General features: G+C 38.4%; 1 protein-coding gene and 1 pseudogene across 3 annotated transcripts in view; both read right to left on the bottom strand.

Moving 5' to 3' along the window:
* Positions 1-20,796, bottom strand: part of GRM7 (glutamate receptor, metabotropic 7) — a 1,560,849-nt gene that overhangs the window by 252,780 nt on the left and 1,287,273 nt on the right. The gene's annotated exons all lie outside the window — the stretch shown is intronic.
* Positions 4,349-5,120, bottom strand: LOC102829284 (annotated as a pseudogene).

Raw genomic sequence — 20,796 nt, 5'->3', positions numbered from 1 at the left:
TACTCCCGTAAAGATTTACACCCTCGGAAACCCTGTACAGGGTCACTATGGGTCGGAACCGACTCAACGGCACTTAACAACAACAACAATATATATATATATATATAAAAGCACTGGATTGCTAACCAAAATGTCAGCAGTGTGAACCCACCAACAGCCGTCTGCCTGCTCCATAGGAGAAATATGAGGCTTTCTGCTCCTTACTACAACTTTGGAAATCCTATCCAAGGTAACTATGATTCGGAACTGACTTCATGGTACTTAAGAAGAACAACATATATTGTTGTTGTTATTCTGTCATTAAATTATAAAACTTGCCATGTGTTCTCTCAAGTTGATTATGATTTATAGCGATCCTTCATGACTGAGCAGAACTCCCTCTTAGGGTTTCCTAGGCTGAAATCGTTTCTGTAGCAGATCACCAAGTCCTGCTTCTGTAGAGACACGGGTGGGTTACAACCACCAATCATTCAAGTAGCACCTAAGTTCTTACCCAGCACTTTCTCTGTATTGTTGTTCTTGTTAAGTGCGGTCACATGGATGGTTCCAACTCATATGGATTCGTTAAAAGCCAATCCTGCATAAGGTTACTGAGTAGCGGCTGATAGGTTTGAATTGCCAACTTTGTGGATAGTGCTTATCCTACAGTGGTAAGATCTCAAGCAGAAAAAACAAAACAAAACAATAAAGAGCAACAAGTCTAGTATTTGGGGCACTTTTCTCTCCACTTCTATTTTGTTTTCCCAAAAGTCATCTGCATATTCCAGAAAACCTTGTGGGAACGCAGGCTTTAGTTTGTAAACTCAAAGGGCCATACACTAGGTACTAAATGATAATCCTTCAAAATGTCAAAATATGAGGTCTTAATATCAGAAACTGAGACTTGATACTGTCTTATTCTTATATACTGTGTATCTCACCATCTCCTGAGACTCATCTAAAAGGAACCTTAAAAGAGAAACTGAGGCCCAGATATCAAATGTCCCGATTCCCAGTTAGGGGTCATGTGTATATGGGGGGAATGTTGAGAGATGGTCTTCCTTTTAAGGTTCAGATGTAAATATAACTTATAGGGGGAAAATGCAAAATCACAATTCTGTCTACACATTAGAAAGATATAGTCATTTTCTTCTATACCTTCCTGCCATAACAGAAGTGGCTATCTTACATTTCTTCTCTGTGTGTCAGGGATGAAGAATGTCCCGTTTACAGGGCTCACCAAAAGCCTAGTTACCATCTAGCTGCCTCTACAAATGTTTTGTCAGCTACAATGGAATCTTGTTGAAATACTAATACACAACTATATTATATACAAGGTTGGGACTTCGGATGCAAAGTCCTATACAGCAGTTTGAGGACAGTAATTAAAAACACTTTTTTTAAGTTTTTTTGAAAATAACTCAAACACTCTATCTATAGATTTTCTAACCAAGAAAAAGCTCATCTACTCACTACAAACTCATATTCATTCAAAGAGAAACTGGGCCAACTTCTACTCTGCAGTGCATTTTCTAGACTAACTCAAATGGTAAATATATTTGGAGATTGTTTTTAAGCTCTTAGCATTGCATAAATATGCTTTAAAAGACTTGGAAAGACTAATTGTATATTCAAGTTGCTGATAATTATATGTTCATATTATCTGTTCATTAAAGCATCTCATTAATTTGCTCTGAAAGAGTAATTAGTTCAAGATCCTTTGCATATTTCAAAAACATAAATAAATAAATAAAGTTCTGCTTCCTTATAGATAAGCACTGCATCTTTCTGAATCAAATTGGTCTTCTCCAGAAACTAAATGGAATTCACAGTTTTACTGAAGTTGCCTTTAAGATGTCTTATCAATCACTTACAGCTTTTCCACATATGGAATTTAAGTAAAACCATATATAGATTTACTATTTTTCTTTCTCTACTCGAAATCAAACTCATCCCAGATAGTAACAAATCTGGGTGGCCATTTTTCAAATCTCAAGTAGTCATTTGTCCAAAATGTCTTCTTCTATTCTTCAGCCCATTTCTGCCCCTGTGTTACCCACAGAGAAGTCTGAGTCTCCCTTCTGTAACCCAACCAAAAGCCTACACCCACTGCCACTGGAATTGCATCGATTCCAATTCATAGCAAGCCTGTATAGTGTTTCCAAAGTATAAATATTTACATAAGCAAATAGCCTCATTTTTCTCCCACAAATTTGGTTTGAACCACTGACACTGTAGTTAGCAGTCCGTTGCTTATCCTACAGTACCACCGTGGCTCCGTCCATCCTCTAACAATTGTATATTTTAAAGCAGTCCTGGTGTGTCACTGTAGGATAAGCACTGGACTGAAAGGTCTGCTTGAACCTCAAGGTTGGTGGTTCAAACCCACCAGCGGTTCCTTGGAAACCCTATACAGGATTGCTTTGAGTTGAAACCAACTCAAGGGCACTTAACAACAACAGCCTGTCTCCTCTCGCTAATCTTCTCCAAGTATATGTCCAGATTTCTTCCTGTGAGAGAGATGACTTTTTCCATGACTCTTTTGAACTTCCAGCTTACTCCAAATCCAGATCTACTTGGGTTCTTAGAGCAGTCAGAAGCTTTAAGTTACCATTTACTCCTCAAACACAGGGAATCCATCTTTTACATCTTAGCTTGCAGCCTGGCATACAGAATGCACATCAATGTCCATATGTTGTTGCTGTTATAAATGTAATATTATTTATTTAACTTTAAAATTTTTCAGCATTCTAAATGTACAAGAGAAATAACAGAACACTGCAAAGCGTTTTTACGTACAGAAGGTTCTTGAACTTCCATTGATAGAGTGTTAATGAAGAGCTCAACATTTGTTCAAAAACAGTTGAAAACCTACCACACAATTTTTCTGCTTTTATCTCCATTTCTTTTAATTTCTTGATGTGTTCCTTTTTAATCATAAGAATTTTTGATACTTTGGTCATTTACATAAGGAAGACTACTGGAAAAACACCTAGCATTTCAGTGTCTGAGCCAGAAATTTTATTTCTCCCAAGTGACTGTCCTAATGAAGGACCATTATCAGTAATAGGTGACTGGAGAGAAGGCGTATAATGCAACCACGATGTTGTTGTTGTTGCATGTCATCGAGTTGGTACCGACTCATAGTTACCCTATGCACAACAGAATGAAACTGTCCTGTCCTGGGCCAACCTCACAATTGCTGCCACGCTTGAACCCAATGATGCTGCCACTTTACCAATCCATCTCGTTGGGTCTTCCTCTTTGGCTGTGACCCTTCAGCTTACCAAACATGATATCCTTCTCCAGTGACTGGTCCCTCCTGACAATATGTCTGAAGTATGAGAGACGAAGTTTGGCCATCCTGACCTCCAATCAGCACTCTGGTTGCACTTCTTCCAACACAGATATTTATTCTTTTGGCAGCCCATGGCATTTTCAAGCTGACATCTTTGCTCTTCACACTTTAAAAATGTCTTGCGCAGCAGGTTTGCCTAATGCAATATGTCGTTTAATTTCTTGACTGCTGCTTCCATGAGTGTTGATGTTTGATCCAAGAAGAATGAAGTCCTTGACAACTTCAATCTTTTCTCCATTGATAAGAATGTTGTTTATTGGTCCAGTGGTGAGGATTTTTGTTTTCTTTGCATTGAGATGCAATCCATATCAATGGCTGTACTCTTTGATCTTCATCAGTAAATATTTTAAGTCCTCTTTACTTTCAGCAAGCAAGGTTGTATTATCTGCATATCGCAGGTTGTTAATGAGTCTTCCTCCAATCCTGATGCCATGTTTTTCTTCATAGAACCCAGCTTCTCGGATTATTTGCTCAGCATACAGGTTGAATAAGTATGGTAAAAGAATACAATCCTGTGGTACACCTTCTTAATTTTAAATCATTCAGTGTTGCTATGTTCTGTTTGAACAACTGCCTCTTGGTCCAGGCACAGATTCCTCATGAGCACAATTAAGTGTTCCAGAACACTCATACTTCGCAGTGTTGTTCATAGCTTGTCAGGATCCACACAATAGAAAGCCTTTGCAGAGTCAAGAAAGCACAGTTGAGAAGGCCACTGTTTTTGTCCAAAGGCAGCAAGTGGCATGGTCTCATGAGGTTCTTCACTAAAAACTTCATAATCAGGGATGGTATGGGTTCCAAATCCTGTCCTATGAAAAGTTACTCTGTAAGTAGCAGTAAAAGAACATACAAAATTTATTTGTCTAATGAACAGACAATCAAGAGCACTACATAAGTGTGCTGAATTTTGGTTTCAATAACCAGAGGCAAAGGAATTTCACCGGGGTATCTTTGTGTGACGCATCTGTTACTTTCCTTGGTGTAAGAGCCTTATTTTCTGCCATTTCTGTTTTAACATTGATCTCCCTTCTTAATTTTTTCCCATTCTACTCTCGTTAACTTTCTTATCTTCAAGTTAGGAAAAGATTCTTTTAAACATACATAGAAGTTATTCTCGCCTTCCAAGAATGGTTTATCTCTATTTGAATAGAACCATTTATATGTGCATGGTTTATGTGCCTCGGGAAACTTGAGTAGGTTGTTTTGTTGTTGTTAAGGGTCATTGAATTGGTTTCAACCTATAGCAACCCTATATAGGGTTTCCAAGGAAAAGGAGTAGCTGATGAGTTTGAACTGCCAGCCTTGAAGTCAAACTGACTTTGCAGTCTAGTGCATTAACCCACAAAGCCATACCAGGACTCCTTGAGTAGGTAGACAATCAAACACCAGTCTCCTATGACCCTTACTTATCCGATGTTGACATTGTTGCTGCCCATTTCTGTGGAACCACTGCAATCCTCTGATGTCTTTTAGGTGATCTTGGATTTATTTGTCTGTCATCTTCATCAGAAAAGAGTTGACTTCCTTTTGGATTTCTGAAAGGCATTTGCATAGCAGAGCTTGTGTTCCTGCCTTTCCAAACAGGTGTTTTCTGGAAAGAACTATACTTCTCATTCCATGTGTTAGATAAGCGGCCTTCTTTTAAACCGACAAGGGCTTTTGATGAAAAGTTCTCCTTAGGCAACTGGGCAAGCTCCTGTGCCCACCCTGGAAGGGGATGCCACGTAGTGTGGCCAAGCCTCACCCCTCTGCTTCCTTCCAGAAAGCTGGAGGGAGACAGCATGGTGGTAAGGCCCATCACATGGCTCCCCTTGTCCTGGCCTGGCACTGAAGTGCAGGGGTTCAAGAGCTGTCCATGTGGTTTTAAGTGTTTTACCAATATGATCATAATTTAATTCTGAAAATGAACTCAAGGAGGCAGCTACTATTGCAGCCAACTTCATTTTACAGACAAGGACATGGGGATACAGAGATGCTAAAGGAGGTTGTCTAACTAATGGCATGAGACCCAAGAGTTCTAAACCTGTATCAGAATGTTTGATGTCTGTCTCTAGATTCTGCATTCTTACTGCTAAGCTATCCTCCAACCATACCACAATACTGCATTTTTCATTAAAACCTCAGATATACAGTTACAATCCAAGACTTTTAGAAAGCATTAAGAAAGCATCTAGAAAAACTATGCAGCTAATAAATTAAATCTAAGAGAGGTTAGGAGTCCTGGTGTGGCACTATAGGATAAGCACGGAACTGCTAAATGTAAGGCTGGCGGTTCAAATCCACCTATCAGTCCTCAGAAACCCTCAACAGTACTTACGAACAAAAACAAGATGAGAGGTTAAGGATAACAAAAGCTAGAATATTCTTCATGTGGTTTATGTATTTTTTAAAATGTGTACATAATGTTAAGTGAAAAAAAAGTATTGCTATTAAGATTCAATTTATGCATATATAGGTTTATTCCAAACAAAACATGCCTACACATGTCTCTGCAGGAAGCGGATGGCTGCAGACAAGTTCTGTCAGTAATATGCTTGTATTTGTGTCATTAGTATGCCTTCTTAAAAAAGGTCTAATTAAGACAGCGGCTTCCAAGGACATCGGCTCGCCAGTTTAACTCATGGTAGAGAGGTTAGCTCAGAAGATTCCAGGAACTATTTTGGGGGCTTCCAAAAGGGCAATCTTGATAGATTTTCTTGAAGGATACAGGACAATCATGAAGGCTCACTATAAAGCAGTATTAAGAAAATGGAAAACTGTATTGGTGAGAAAAAGGCCAGGAAAGTTGTGACTTAGGATTTTTTTTTTCTTCCATCACAACAATTCACCTGTTTAGTTTTCAAGGTTCCCAAGAGCTGTTCTCTAAAAAGTTAATTGGGAAACCTTACCTCATCCAACTTACAGCCCTGATCCTGCCCCTTCAAATTTCTTTTTGTTGTCAAAACACAAAGAACACTGAGAAGGAATATACTTTGTGTCCCTTGAAGGTGCCAAAATGCTCATTTTGATGTTGTATAAAATTGAAGAGTGCAGAATTCTTCAGGGAAAGAAAGTTTCAAGTGATGGAAACATCCCTTCAGAAGAGTACAGATCTAAATAGAGGGTACAATGAAAAGCATTGACTTCTACTTCTAGAAAATCAGCCACTTAAAACCCTATGGAGCTCCAAAAGAGGGAACATATCTTCACAGCGAGGATCATTCCCAACCCCTCCACAAACAGAGTGGACAGGGATGGGCAACTTGGACATTGGCTACCCAGAATGGGGGGTGGGGAGAGTTACAGAGGCAAGAAGTGACTGGCTTATGAGTGTTCAAGAGGGAACCTAGATCCAGAGGGCATGGAGCAAGGTAGAATCTCCACTGAGTAGTATCCAATCTGTCTAGGCAGGGCTGATGAAAGGAGATGCGATAGGTCTCTTATGATACAATAGTGAATAATTGTTATCAGGACTGATTGTGAAGGTTGGAAATGTACAGGTAGAAGTTTTATAGCAAAAGGAGGTGAAGTGATTAACTTTTCAGTCTAGGAGTGGAGGTCCCTGGGACCATTAAGGGAGAAAACTGGAGAGTGGAACCCTACCCAAAGAAACAGTGATGCCTGAGATGGAGGCAGAGATGATGATGTGGAGAGATGGAGCAGCTGGGGACTCTAGACCCAGAGAGGGAAAGGGGCTGTGTGCTGATGACTGGGGAGCAGGCTTGCAGGGTATACCCTTTGGTTGGTTGATGATGCATGAAGGGTTTTGTAACCATGGCAATGAAACAATATGTGATAGGATGAATGTAAAGCTAATGTTCTCCCATGTAAACTATCACATAATTCACAACATTAAAAAAAAAAGTAAATAAAAGTAAATAAATGGCATTATCAATGGACTCAAGCGTGGCAACAGTAGTGAGGTTGGCCCAGGATCGGGCAGTGTTTCGTTTTGCTGTGCATAAGGTCGCTATGGGTCGATACCAACTTGATGGCACCTAACAACAACAACAACTGTTAACTGATGGTACATGGAAGAGACTGCAATGATTTCAATGACACAAAGTGTATGCTTTGTTGAATGTGGAACTGATGATCCGCTCTGTAAATCTTCACTCAATTCACAATAAATTTTTTAAAAGGAAAAACAAAAAAAAACCCTATGGAGCTCAATTTTAGTCTAACACACATAGGGCCACCATAAGTTGGATTAGGCTTAATGACAACTAGACTGGATCACACTGCAAGACAACTAAGTAGTGATTCCTAGTACTCACTATTGACCCAGCACTGTTGCAAAGAATTTATGTGGATTCATTAATTTAATCCTCACAACAATCCAAGGAAATTATTAGCATCTCTATTTAGTAGATGAGAAATTGGCTCCAAAATTTATGGATTGGGATACTCATATATTTTTACTGAATCCAATTGAATATGATCAATGAGAAAAAAACTCTAGTCCTCTTTGCATATTCTATAAATAAGATAACTTTGCATCCCAATGCTATCTAAATGTTTGAGAGTAGACAGTATTCCATTGGCTAATTTATTTGTTTTGTTGTTGTTAAGTGCTGTCAAGTCACTTTGGACTCATAGAGACCCTGTATAGGGTTTACAAGGAGCAGCTGGAGAGTATGAACCACCAACCTAGAGGTTCAACCTGGCCTTTTGGTCCAGTGCTTTATCCCACAGTGCCACATGGATTTTAGAGGACTTAAACTCATTATTCTATATGAAATCTATTTTTTACTACTGTTTGCTTTTTAGATAGTTGAAAGTGACCATGTCTTGTTGATTATACACTCTTCACTATAGAGTATAATAACTACAGAATAAACCAAAGCAAACAAACAAAATAAATACATTCATCTCTAGTATCTGGAGGCTGTGAATGACTAAAATTTAGATTTCTAGAGAGACAATGGAATCTTTTAGTCAGATGCAATCAAGTTTGTTCCACTATTAGCAGCCCTACGCACAACAGAAAGAAACATTGTCTGGTCCTGCACCGTCCCCACAATTGTTATGTTTGAGTCCTTTGTTGCTACCACTGTGTCAGTCCATATGGTTGGGGATCTTCCTCTTTTACACTCTGCCTCCACTTTTCCAAGCATGATACCCTTCTCCAGGACTTAGTCCCTCCTGATAATATGTCGAAGTATGAGAGGTGAAATCTATCCATCTCGCTTCTAAGACACACTCAAGCTATACTTCTACCAAGACAGATTTGTTTGTTCTTCTGGCAGTCCACATTACTTTCAATAATTTTCTCCAACACCATAATTCAAATGCATCAATTCTTCAATGGTCTTCATTATTCATTGTCCAACTTTCTCATGCATGTGAGGCAATAAAAGAAATAGAAGTAAGTAGTAATTAAATATACAACTTTGGAACAACAGTGCTCTCCAAGTATAAAGACACAGGCTGAATGAGTATGTCAGGATGAGCTGAAGTTGTTGTTTTTAAGTGCTGTGGAGTCTAATCCAACTCATAGTGACCCTGTATAGGGTTTCAGAGGTGTGGCTGGTGAGTTTGAGTCTCCATCCTTGCAGTTCAAACTGACCTTGCAGTCCAATGCCTTATTCCACAGTGCCACATCAGGAGTCCTAGAAATGGAGTTTGTGGAAACATATATGTTTGTGAAAACATATGAGTTTGAAAGAGAGTATATTTGTACATGGGTATTTACCTTTCCTGCAAACACAACTATGGATGTGGTAGAGCATACAGTGGGGAAAATGATGAAAACATCTTAGATATTATTAAACATTTCAAGACAACATTTGCTGGGCCTGTGGGCTCAGGATCATAGTTTCAGGGGACACCAGGATCAATTGGCATAACATAGTCTACAAGAACAATGTTCTACATCCTACTTTGGTGAGTAGTAACTGGGATCTTAATACTTCATCTAAAATGCATAAGAAAGAAGAATGATGAGAATTGAGGATGCTTGGAATCAATTAGTCCAATGGAGTAATGGAACACGTGAACGTCAGTCTCCACAACCCTGACACCAAAAGAACTAGATGGTGATGGATACCATTACCAACTGCTCTGAAAGGGATTACATTAGAAGTTATCAGATACAGTGGAAGAAAATGGGGAACAAAACTCAACTTTATCTAAAAGAAAAAAAAAAATGCCCAGGCTTACTGGTGAGAAAGAAAGATGGAGGAAACTGAGACTAAGGCCATCGACTATCCTTCATGCCTGGAAACAAGTTTCAGCCAAAAAGAAGATACATGTATGGAGTGAGGGAACAACACTAGTAAGGCATGCTCACCATGGAATTATAAATCAAAAGCAAAAGGGCAACATCTACCTAAGGACAAAGATAAGAATGGATGGGAAGGTGGGTGGAATGGAAATAGAAAGCTCAGGGAGGAAGCGGGATCACTCGTGTGACATGGAGGGGATTGCTTTCATTGAGATGAAACAAAGTGTGTGATTTGTTAAATGTAAAACTGATGATCTTTTCTGTAAACTTTCACACAATTCGTAAGAAAAAACTTAAAAAAAAAAAAAATACTATGGCTTGAGTCAGGCACACCTTAGTCCTCAAACTAATAAAGAGTTTTTTGCAGCAGATTTGCCTAATACAGTATGTCCCTTGATTTCATGACTCCTGCTTCCATGAGCATTGATGTGTCACAATGTGTGACAGAAGAATATGTTAACCATAATGGGCTAAATCATGACATTAGGAAACAGAATCCTTACCAGATTCTTCTGGACATACCTTGGACCTAGTCCATTGTACTGTTGTTAGGTACCGTCTAGTCAGCTCTAACTCAGAGAACAACAGAACAAAACATTGTCTAGTTCTGCACACTCTCACGATTGTTCTTATGTTTGAATCCATCATTAATCCATTTTATTGCCTTGTGAAAGCTGACTTGCAACTTTTCTACTATACCTCTTTTTGTTAGGCCAATTGCCCACTAAAAATGTCCCCAAATAGAATTTAATTGTAAGCAGTGATTTCATGGCCCTAGAATCATAGCTTAGTATAAATGAAAACTTAAGTGTAATTGTCTTGCAGAGATTTAAAAACACTATCTGATTGTTTCATCTACAGAATAATTACTCTTCTTCACTAGACTGAAATCAATGTCAGCAAGGATGTTGGAACTTCCTGGTAATGGGTTGTTATTACATTTTATGGTGAAGTGGGGGAGTCCAAATTACTTTAAGAAACATCAATAACATGGACAATTCTTTTTTCAAGATACAATTTCTGAGTACCTGATTGGCTTTGCCCATTTTGCCAGAAATAATTCCCACAAACAACTGAGACCACTGGGGATAAAAATTTGGCAACTAACAATTCAAGCTACTTCTAGTCCAAGGCAGTTAACCAAAAACCATCCCAAAAGTCACACATGCAATAAAATAAACACCACTCATTCCAAAAAGTTTTTTTTAGAAAAAGAAGTTAACACATAAAATACCAAGCTTATAAAGGCCACAGTTGATGATATTTTATTTAAGTGAGAAGACGCTCACCAGGAATTGAAGGGCTAGGGAATTATTTGGTAAGAATGTTGATGATGTTGTTGGTTGGTATTGAGTAGGTGCTGACTCATGGCGAATCCACACAGAACAGAATTCAATGTTACCCAGTCCTGTGTCATCTCCATTATCTTTGATGTTTGAGTTCATGGTTGTGACTACTGGGTTAATCCATCTCAATGAAGACCTCCCTTGTTTTTGTTTTTCTGACTCTCTGTTTGTTGAAACATGATGTCCTCTTCTCGAAATTGGTCTTTCCTGACTACCTGTCCAAAATAAATGAGCCAAAGTCTTACTGTTCTTGCTTCTAAAGAGCCCTCTGGTTGTATTTCTTCTAATCCTGATTTGCTATGAATGCTATTGTTGTTGCTAAGTGCTGATTCATAGCAATATATATAGGGTTTCTGAGAAAAAGCTTGAGGGTTTGAACTACCAACCTCATGATTAGCAGTCCAGTGCTTATCCTATAGTGCCACAATAGGATGTTGTATCTCAATTGTATATGAGCTAACTATACCCAGAACATAATTAATTCCTATGTCCCTTTTTAAAAAAAAAAAATATTTCCTTATTTAAGGGAGTGATTCTCAAATTGTAGTCTCAAAGCTGATTTCATGCGAAATTCACCACTACATCTTCAGTCTATAATTGATTGTATTAGCTAAAAGGAGAATTTGAATTTGGCTCTTGTTAAGCCTTTGTAAAGTAGGGGAAGGGGACCTTAGGTGTAATTCTGAACCCCATGTAGACCCTTCTGAGGTGGGACATCCTCACTTGAAAAGACATGCAGACCAACCTTGAATGGCTGGAAGAACAGATGATTCTTACTGAAAGAAAGACTAGCGAAAACACACACACATACACAAATGAATTTAGTTGTTAGAATATCAAGAAACCTGTTTGGTTTGGAGGCATCCAGGCAAGAAAAGTCAGATCATCAGGCACCACCCCTGGCCCTAGTAAGACAGAAGTCTAAGGGAAGCCACAAGCAATCTAGAATGCTCACTGGTGGTCTACTTGTGAGTGGAAGTGCAGCAATGAAGACCCTGAGATGAGAGAGAGAAGAGGAAGGGCTGGCTGGTCTGGAGTTTAGAAAGCTGCATGCACTCCTGAGCACAGGTGCATTGACCTAGCCACTGAGGCCTAGAGCTGAGAGCAAAGTGCTCAACTGGTCTGAAGTGCAGAGAGGCATGCGTGAACTCCCAAACTTGCAGGTAATACCCATTTGACCTAGCCTGGGTGACTAGTTGATGAGAATTTGACCAGATGAAGATAAAGATGCTTGTTACTGTAAGCAACTGTAAATTGCTACAATTTGAGGAACTAGAGCTTTGCTTATGGATATAGTTGCTCAAAATTCCAACCGAATGAACAAATTTTTCATATCAAGGATCAAACTTGTTTTCTAAGTGCACTTGGTTGATAGGGACAGACAGTTTGGACATTGGCTATCAAAAATGGGGAACTATAAAGGCATGAAGTAGCTGGCTTATAAGCTTTCCTGAGTGTGCTTAGTTTCAGAATGGAGGAATTAATGTAGAATCTCCACTGAATAGTTTTCCTCTTTTCTAGATGGATCTGGTGAAAGGGGATAGGAGATAATGACCACAGGATTTTATGATTCAATTGTGAGCAGGATTAATTGTAATGGTCACAATTGTAATTATAATTAAAAGGAGACAGTAGTTCATCTTTCATTTCAGGAACAGAGGATCCCAGGACCATCAAGAAAGAAGAGCATGAATGGAGCATGAAATCCTACTTAGAAAAGCACCAACAGTAGAGATGCTGGCACAAGTGACGGTACAGAGAGATAGAGCAGCTGAGGACTCTAGGCCCATGGACTGAGAAAGGCAGTGTACCTGTGATCAGGAGGCTATCATGTAAAATGTTTCCTTTGGACATTTAAATTAATGTATATTTTTTTTTGTTTTGTATATGTACATCAAATATTTTTGTTTTCTTGATTTGTGAAAATTAAAATGCAAAAGGGAAGTCACAGAGAGGAATTAGGATAGCTATTGTGCAGGGAAGTGATTGTAATCATTTCAATGAAATAAAATACATGATTGGTTGAGAGAAAGATGATGATCTTCACTCGATTCACAATAAAAAATTAAGAAAAGAAAAAAGAAAGAGTAGGTGGGCTGTTGATGCTACCCCTCAATCATACTGTATTTTTAGCCCTGCCAATTCCCATTCTTCAGACGACAGAATCACACACTGTTCCTGACGCTCAAAACTCTAACACAGTCCCTGCTGATGTTCATACTGGACTGACAGATGGTTTTGCTTTGTATACCACAGAACAGAAGCAACACAACAACAGCAACAAATCTGCTACAGTTCAGGTACATTTTCCAATATCAGTGTTCATACACTTTGCCTTCTGCTCCTGATTATGTGGATAAATGAACTGTTCACCCACAAGTCTTCAGCCAACCATTCCACTTATGGTGTTAATCTCATCCACTCACTCCTACTTAGAAACATAGTTCCAGCAATCCCCCTACACCCAGATCCCTGTGTCATCAATTTCTCTACTAGATTATACACATTTTCATGTATGTCTGCAGTTATTTTCCTTAGAATCAAACCCCTTTGATTGACTTCATTCCTTCCAAAGTTAAAATGTTGATTCTTCTCTATAGTTTTGGATCTCCGGTTCACTTCTAGATAAGACATAATAATGAACTGCTGGTTTATGCGTTTTGGCTTCTTAAATTAACTAAAAGCTAGCACTTTGGCTAGCATTTTTGTCACTTTGAGAAGCTGAGGGTCAAGTGGTCTGGAGGGAGTTGGTGAGTGTGGCTCATGAGCTCCACAGACATGCAGAAATGATGATATATGACCGGCCATCCCTTTTCATCCACCCCCTAATTTCTTCTGTGAAATCTCATACTAGGTATTTGCTTTGGCTAAATGAATATAAGTGGTTAAGAGTATATCAGAGAACTGTAATTCTGTACATGCTGTTCATGGTTTTTTCTTAGTTTTTTGGGTTTTTTTCCATGGAAAAAAAAGTGATTTTGTCCTAAAACAGTTCTAATCAGGGTTGGTTTGTGTTTGTGTGCTCATTGTTGTTGTTGCTGTTAGTTTAGTTCTTGTCTTATTCACAATCTTTAAACTCATTTCACTCTTAACATTCTTGAAATTTACTGGGGTCTCCAAAGAGTTTTTATTTGTAGGTTTTAACCATCGATATTTACCATGTTGAAAATTGAAATTGATCCATTTTTACAATGCTTGCCTAATAATTTATGTGAAGATGGTAAAAGATGAAAGTACTGAATATTAGTAACATTGTAACAATAGGGTGAAATGAGCTCAAATCTGTGGACACAAAGATCTGTCTTTAAAGTTGTGTCAATTTATTCCATAATATGAGAGAATTTGATAAAGAACACAACTTGGAAAGTGAAATTTATTCACCTTGGTTTATAATACTTCTATCTGAAAAGCTACAAAATGTGGTAATACCTTATCCAAGTTTGCTCAGTTTTTATGAGCTTTTTTTTCTTGTTTACCAATTAATGTCTTCAACTCCAATATGAAAAGATATAGTATTCATTTGTTTTGTTTTTACCCTCTGTGTAATCTTGCTTGATAACAAAGATGTTTTGTTTTACCAGAATAGTCTATTATTATTTATGTTTATTTTATTATACCCTTGATCATGAAGAAAACAAATATTTCTCACTTACGAAAAAGTGCTTTACAGTGATATTACCTCCTAGTTTATTTTTATTTGTTTCATTGTCACATCTTAATCAAGAATGTAAATCTGCAACATGAGGAGGCTTCAGAAAGTTCATGGGAAAATAGAATTAAAAGATAATAGAAATGTTTCCACTGACTCTTTAAATCCCTCTCATATAGATATATATTTGCCTGGATCCATACTCAACACTCATGGAATCAGCAGTCAAGAAAATAAATGACATATTTGATTTTGCAAATATATTTCAAGAGACCTTTTTAAAGTGTCCAAGAGCAAAAATATCATCTGGGAAACTAAGGTGCACCTGACCCAAGCCATGATATTTTCAATTGCCTGATATGCACTTGATGGAGTCCTGGTATGGTGCTGTAGGATAAGCGTTCATTCATAAAGTTGGTTTGAATCACAAGGTCCGTGGTTCAAACTCACCAGCCTCTCTTTGGAAACCCTATACATGGTCACAATGTGTCGGAACCAACTCAAAGGCACTTAACAACAGCAACTATATGCATGTGATGGAGTCCTGGTATGGCGCTGTATGATAAGCACTGGACCAAAAAATTCAGTTTTAACCACACGATCAGCAGTTCAAACTCACTAGATGCTGTTAGGAGTTGCTATACAATGACTCAGAACTGCCTCAACAGAGCTTAACAATAACGACAATAACATGCATATGATAGTTGGACAATAAATAAGGAAGACCATAAAGGAATTGATGCATTTGCCTTAAGGTGTTGAAGATGAATACTGAAAGTACCACAGACTGTGAACAAACAGATCTGTGTTAGAAGAAGCACAAGCCAGAATATTCCTTAGAAGCCAGGATGGCTAAAACTCATCCTCCATACAACACACGGTGATCATGAAATTATTGGGTTATGCTTTGTTCCATTACACAAAAGCTCTCCATCAGCCTGAGCCAACTTAACAACAACAACAAGAAGTCTTGACCATTTTAACACATATCACAATATTGTAGAAATGATTAGGTGGGAGACTTAGAAAAACAATCTAATATGTGACATGCCACATGGATAACCTTCTTTCCTTGGGTTTCAAGAGGAAGCCTCCAGCCTGTGCTGACTTGACAAATGGATTGGTATCTTCTTCCTATTATTATTATTAAATTAGTAAAGGTTTACACTGACCATGCATACACTCAGCTGCACTTTACCAATTGAGAAAAGATAAATCTCTTCACAAGACAAATAACTGAGCTGTGGTGTAATATTCAATGGTGGCTCCGATAGGTCATCACTTTTCTAATAAGCATAAAGGGAAATGGTTACGAATCAGGCTGCTAAGCTCAGGGTCATCAGTTCAAAACTACCAGGAAATCTGATGGTTGATAGTCTATGTCCTCTTTCTTTAAGTGCAGTGCATTTACAAGATTTTCCCTCTTTTTAGGTGCTTTGCTTAATAAGCTTTAAAAAGCTTAGCACAGTCACATGCCCAATATTTCAACAACACTATGGAACTCACCTAATTGGCTCAAAAGGTTACCAATACAGGTCTTGATGGTACAATACCCTGATTTACTGCAAGAAACCTCAAAGCACAAATCTGGAAGAAATTCCACCTTGACTAAAAGCCTACCTTAGAGAATGGTAACTTATAGTAAAAAAAATAATTTCTTTTGAAATAACTTTTTTTTTACTATGCAACAGGAGCAGTCAAATTAACTACAATTGCATCTTCATAAAGAATTCTATTCCAAGAGCTAAAATTTCAGGAAATCAATGGAAGGCTAATTATGTGTGAGATGTCCCTGATGCTAACAGCCTAGACACAAGGGACAACTGCTCAGAGAAGAGTGAATTGTTACCACTGAGATAGCATCTCTCCTTTCAGTGAAAGAAAGTGAATCTCCAAGTAATTACAGAGAGAAACATTCTGACTTTCAGTTCTTTCTTTTTCAACTCTGCAGATGATAATCAGAGAGATGGCTTCTCAACAAATATGAAGAACAAAATATGATCAACCAGAAAAGAACTATTCTATTGTGATATTCCTTCTGTGCCCTTTCCTTCCCAATGTGTAAAGCATGATTCACAGTGTGTCTTGTGATTCTGAGAGGGATGGAGTATTCAGAAGAGTAGGAAGCTTATCATGCCCCATCCTGTTCTTGCATAAATTATCATTCTAAATTCCATACAACACTCTAGAGAGATGTTAAAGCAAGTCTGTTAATAAATTGTTGTTAAGTGGCGTTGAGTCAGTTCTGACTCATAGCAACCCTGTATAGGGTTTCCAAGGAGCAGCTGGTGAGTTTGAACCTTGTGGTTTAAACTGACCTTGTGGTCCAGTGCTTATCCTACAGTGCCACCCCAGGACTCCTTGTTAATCAATGTTGTTGTTGTTGTTGTTGTTGTTACGTGCCATCGAGTTTAGTGACCCTATGCACAACAGAATGAAACACTGCCCGATCCTGGGCCAACCTCACAATTGTTGCCCTGCTTGAGCCCATTGATACTGCCACTTGGCCAATCCATCTCGCTGGGGGTCTTCTTCTTTTCTACTTTGAGGAGGCAGCTCCTCCCCAGTCGAATTCTGAGTGCCTTCCAACCTGAGGGGCTCATTTTCCAGCACTATATCTGGCACTGTTTCTCTGCTGTCCATAAGGTTTTCAGTGACTAAATATTTGGAAGTAGTTCGTCGCTCCTTCTTCCTAGCTGTCTTCATTTGGAAGCTCATCGAAAACCTGTCCACCATGGGTGACCTTGATGGTATTTAAAATACCAATTACTTCAAGTCACCACCACCACCACCACCACCCACCCCGCCCCCACTGCCACCATTCTTTTTTCCAAAGACAAATGTTTTTCTGCAAATATGTGCCCTCAGTCACCATCCATCTGTCAGTTTGTCATACTATAGTGATTTGTGGGCTGTTTTGATGCTGGAAGCATTACCATCAATATTTCAGATACCATCAGGGTCACCCATTGGGCCCAGATTTCAGGGGAACCTCAAGACTAAGACAGGCTAGAGCAAAATGCCTGGTGATATTCTTTCAAGAATCAGGTAATGGAAATCTTCCAGATCACAATAAATCACTGTACTTTACAGTGCTGAAGACATACCTGGAGGTTGGAAGCTACTTAAAATACACAGCAACCACAATGGCCTCTAGTACACCTGCAACTATGAGGATGCTGCAGGACTGAGGAATGCTTTGTTCTGTTGTAGAAGGGTCACTATGAGTCAAGGTTAACTTGATGGCAACACATTATTAACAATAATGTGTCACAGAAAAGATGTGTATTGTGGACTTTGTTCCCACCAAAGGTAGTTTTTCTTGCCTTCGTCTAGATCGATATTGGTTAATTTTTTTCATCTACTCCTCCTCAGCTGCAGAGATTCATTGCGATTGTTGTTGTTAAGTTCCACTGTTGACTCAAAATGACACTATATAGAAAGGGTGGAGGTGTGGTTATGTGCCATGGAGTCGGTTCCAACTCATAGTGACCCTGTATCCAAGGCTGTAAATCTTTATGGGAGCAGAAAGTCTCATCTGTTTCCTGTGGAACCACTGGTAGTTTCAAACTACTGGCCATGAGATTTGCAGCCCGACTTATAACCACCATAGCTCCTTTCTGCCTAATTGTTGTTGTTGCTAACAAGTGTCATTGAGTTGGTTCTGTTTTAACAGCTGCCTCTTAGTTTATGCACAGGTTCTTCATAAACACAATTAAGTGATGAAATATACATACTTCATAATATTATCCATAATGTGTCATGGTCCACACAGTGGGAAATCTTTGAATATGCAATACAGCACAAGTTAACAACTTTCTAACATTCTCTGCTTTCAGTCAAGATCCATCTTATGTCAGAAATGACATCCCTGTTTTTATAGTCTCTTGTGAATCCAGTTTGAACCTCTAGTAGTTTCCTTAAGATGCACTGTTGCAAAATTTTACTTGCATGTAAAATAATTATGATACTTTTTGAAGATTTCCACATAGATAGGTGAAAATATAGATCTCTTCAAACTAGTTAGCCAGGCAGCTGTCTTCCAAATTTCTTTGCATAGATGCGTGAGTGCTTCCAGTCCTGCATCAGTTTGTTGAAAGACTTCAATTAGTGTGTTGGAGTCTTGTTTTTCACCAATGCCTTCAGTGCTACTTGGATTTCTTGCTACAGTACCATGTATTCTTGATCATATGCTACCTCTTGAAATGGTTGAACATCTACCACTTTTTTTGTACAGTGATTACGTATTCTTTCCATTTTCTTTTGATGCTGTGTGCATCATCCAATAACTCACCCATAGAATTCTCCAAAACTGCAGATTGCAGCTAAATATCATCAAGTTATATAAAGAAGTATATCCCTACATAAAAAATGATCTCTTCCTATTTTTGCATATGTTCATTCAACCTATATTTAGTACCTACAAATGGAGTCCTAGTGTGGTGCTGTGGGATAATGTACCAGGCTGCAAAGTCGTTTGAACTGTAAGGTTGGAGGTTCAAGCTCACCAGCTTGAACCAACTTGGAAACCCTATACAAGGTCACTATGGGTCGGAACCAACTTGACGGCATTTAACAACATAGATGGCCAAAAAACTTTGATGATTAAAAACAAATATAGATCCTGTACTCTCCTGTGGAGGCTTTGCATCACTGTCAAATCCACAGAGCCACATATAAATGAGTGTCAAACTTATTACTCTCTAAGGTTTAATCTCATGCAGGAATTCTTAAGTTTTTTTGGTGTCATGAACCTCTTTGCTAATCTAGTGAGACCTGTGAACTCTTTCTCAGAATAATTTCTTTAAATGCATAAGATAAAATACAAAGCATTACAAAGAAGCCAAATATGTTGAAATATTAAGTATTGAATATTAAAATAAAATATTAAAATTAAATATTCATCCAAATAGTTTAAATATTCATCCAAATAGTTAAAATATTTAAAACAAAAATATTATCAAATACTAGAGTATTTAATATTTAAGATATTCTCAAAATACATAAAAATGGAGACATTTATATATATGCTTGTGCAGCTTCTTGGCGTCCTGGTGTGGTGCTGTGGGATAAAACACTGGACTGAAAATTTGGTTTGAACCACAATGTTGGCAGTTCAAACTCACCAATTGCTCCTTGGAAACTCTATATACGGTTGCTATGAGTCAGAATAGACTCAACACCACTTAACAACAATAACAATGCAGCTTCTCTAGTAAAGTCTCAATACTGCGATGAAATAACCAGGCTTAATAGTAAGCATAATTTCTAAATAATAATGAGCATAATTAAGATTTTGAGATTGCTGCGACAAATGTAATTTGATGTGAAAATATTAAAGGAATCCAAATGCTTCTTAGAAACCAGCGTGGCAAGACTTTGTCTCTCATACTTCAGACATGTTGTCAGGGGTGAGCAGTCCATGCAAAGGACATCATGCTTGGGTAATTGGAGGGTCAATGAAAAGGAGGAAGGTCTTCAATGAGATGGACTGACACAGTGGCAGCAGCAATGGGCTCAAAAGTAACCACCATTGTGAGATGGCACAGGACTGGGCAGTGTTTCACTGTGTTGTGCATCAGGTCACTAAGAGTCAGCACTGACTTGAAGGCACCTAATAACAACATCTCTGTGCTTTTGATTGATGACAAAGCTGTAGGTACCATGAATCCTGATCTATAGCTTGTTGTCTAGAGCCATACCTGACAGAAATGCCACATTTCAATTGAATGCACATAAAGACTCCATGGTACTGAGAATTCAGGTCAGTGTGTCTTGATTATAGGATCTCACTGAGTTGGGAAAATGGGAATATGAATAAGGGGGCTGTTCTGATGAGATTTGCTTCGCTCCTCTCTCTTACTTTTGTTCTCTCTTCTTACACAACAGACACACAAACACACAGACACACACAAACTATGAAATCACTACAGTGAGAAAACAGCATATGACTTAATTGCAATGGCACATGAAATGCCAGCAAATAGCCCTATACAGTTTTGCTGTTTGAATGAATGGATCCAACACTGAACCATTGACTGCAACAAGATTTTCCCATAGATACTATATTTTATAATGAATTATAATTTTACAATCTTGGTTAATATGCTCTGGAAAAATGTAAGTTATTTTCACACCCTTAATTTAAGAACCATGGATTGAAGTGATATTAGAACCCATTTTAAGAATGGGGAATCTGATGCGCAGAGAGGAAGAAACAATTGCCTGATGGCACACACGCAGGGAGTGGAATCACTAG

This window comes from Chrysochloris asiatica, unplaced genomic scaffold, assembly GCF_000296735.1.
Source record: "Chrysochloris asiatica unplaced genomic scaffold, ChrAsi1.0 scaffold00028, whole genome shotgun sequence".
Lineage (NCBI taxonomy): Eukaryota > Metazoa > Chordata > Mammalia > Afrosoricida > Chrysochloridae > Chrysochloris > Chrysochloris asiatica.
This window is presented reverse-complemented; position numbering and strand designations above follow the sequence as displayed.